Source organism: Amphiura filiformis, chromosome 3, assembly GCF_039555335.1.
Source record: "Amphiura filiformis chromosome 3, Afil_fr2py, whole genome shotgun sequence".
NCBI lineage: Eukaryota > Metazoa > Echinodermata > Ophiuroidea > Amphilepidida > Amphiuridae > Amphiura > Amphiura filiformis.
The window spans coordinates 36,193,491-36,195,589 of record NC_092630.1 but is presented as its reverse complement, the minus strand read 5'-3'; the positions used below and the strand labels follow the sequence as shown (position 1 = coordinate 36,195,589).

The following is a 2,099-nucleotide window of genomic DNA, read 5'->3' as shown; positions in this document are numbered from 1 at the left end:
ATACTTTTGCCCAGAGTCAAAAGCAAAGCAAATTAGTTTTAGTTTAGCAGTTTGCGTGCTTGCTAGGATCCAAAAGATAAGGCTAAAACTTTGAATTTAACCACACAGGGCTTTGTTGTGATGAGCAACAGCTGAGATTTATTATTTACTGAGATTTGCAAGTTTGATTAAGAATTTTAGATATTCAGTATAAATTGTATTATTAACTGAGAGGTTATATCGGGAACATTTTTCTTGACCAGATAATCGGGGTTCACGGTGTTTTATACAAGTGTATTTTTATCGCAGTTATTCACACTTTATTGATAACCAATGCGCATTATTCAATTTAAAAAAAAAGTAGAACGACGTGATAGGTTTTTAAGTTAACGTAATGAATGTAAAAAGTAGGTTTATCACTCGCGGTACAAATAGTCTGTAAAACTCACGTATAGCAATATACAGAACGCAACGCGTGTCAAGCTTTCTTCAGCTAATGCAAATTGTATGGCAAATTATTATTGCATTCACATTTCCATCTCTGTAACAAACTCTGTAAAAAAATGACGAAGAATAAGAGCAAGAGCGATAAAGGGAACAATACATCTGCCGCAAAGTAAAAACGTTGAACCATACACTGGCTCTAGCTCTGTTTATATCGTTGGATTAAAGAAAAAAGACATTTCATAACAGAAAACAATCAAAGATTTCTAACGCCCCCGGGTGGGCTCGAACCACCAACCTTTCGGTTAACAGCCGAACGCGCTAACCAATTGCGCCACGGAGGCAGTTGTTAATAAGTCGCAGAAGTACAATTTAAGTCTTACATATTGTTATTGATTCAGTTCCGCGCCACGCCATCGTAATTTTCTCTCTTGCAACAAGAGCAACAAAGACATCCTTGGAATTAAAGAATGGTGTCGGGTTTGCTATTTAAAATAATCAACCTTTTAATGAACGCATTTTTTGCGCATTTGAGTACAGTACTGAATTGCATTCATGTTCAATGAGTTATGCAATAACCACTAATTATGTAATGGAGCTGCGAGGAAAACGTACACGCCTCCACGACTTTATCATTTCATTTAGTTTTTATGTGAACACGAGTCCCCAGTGGCGCAATCGGTTAGCGCGCTGTACTTATAAACAGTACTTCCACGCTGATGAGTCTATATCTGTTTAGAAATGCGGAGGTTGCGAGTTCAAGCCTCGCCTGGGGAATCTGTTCTTTTTCTCTCTGATTCTAACTTTTTACTGGAAATTGTAAACAAAAAATTGTCTGCGATGAGAATTTTATTTTATCGTTTGGAATGGTGAGTTTATCTACGTCTTACAATATTTTGTTATTTTATAGCCATGAAAATAAATAATTTGTACCATGAGCACCTGGACTTAAGTGCCAAACCTAAAAGTAGTACACAGCTGAAGTTGCACTGCATTTATATATAATATTACTTAAATTACTAAAAATACTCCACATGACATTTTAAATTTTAAAATAATCAGATATTTTTAGTATCTACAGCACAGTACGGATGCATTCGCAAGAAACTATTCTAAAATGTTAATTCAAGTATTGATAGGAGGCACGCCGCTACTTTGTATGCATTTGTATGCATTTTGATCGCATTGGTCAAATCGAAAAAAGGCTCCCGATTTAAGAACGTTTGCGTCAATAACACAATTTCAAATGACCCTATTTTTTTTATACAAACTTGCCACACTCAACAAATTTATTTTGACTCAGAACTTATGACTTGCATGGCTATATACAGGATATGAAAAACGACGAAGCAGTAACACTTTCTAGCCCTTCCTCGGCTGACTCAGCCTGGTGTGGCTCTGAAAAGACACCGTTTGGTTTTTAAACACGCCTGTATGGAAATCAAATCGCTATATGAGTTTACAGAAAGAGATATATCATGATATACAACGTGGCATCAAGCTGATAGAAAATAACTAAGATGCAGTGAAGCATAAAACGTTTTGTGACTGGATGAAGATAATTATACAGGTGCAATTTGACAAAGGAGTGAGTACTGGCGCAAATGACCTTATGAGTTGGTATGGTAGCGCCATTCAAATCTACAAAAACGAAAACGAAGCAGTAAAGAATGTCA

At 36.2% G+C, this 2,099-nt stretch overlaps 2 non-coding genes across 2 annotated transcripts; one reads left to right on the top strand and one right to left on the bottom strand.

Annotated features, from left to right (window-relative positions):
- Positions 1-693: 693 nt before the first annotated feature.
- Positions 694-767, bottom strand: Trnan-guu (transfer RNA asparagine (anticodon GUU)). Its single transcript has one exon. It is a non-coding gene; the product is annotated as a tRNA-Asn (tRNA).
- Positions 768-1,086: 319 nt separating this feature from the next.
- Positions 1,087-1,200, top strand: Trnai-uau (transfer RNA isoleucine (anticodon UAU)). Its single transcript has 2 exons — positions 1,087-1,124; positions 1,165-1,200. It is a non-coding gene; the product is annotated as a tRNA-Ile (tRNA).
- Positions 1,201-2,099: the final 899 nt, after the last annotated feature.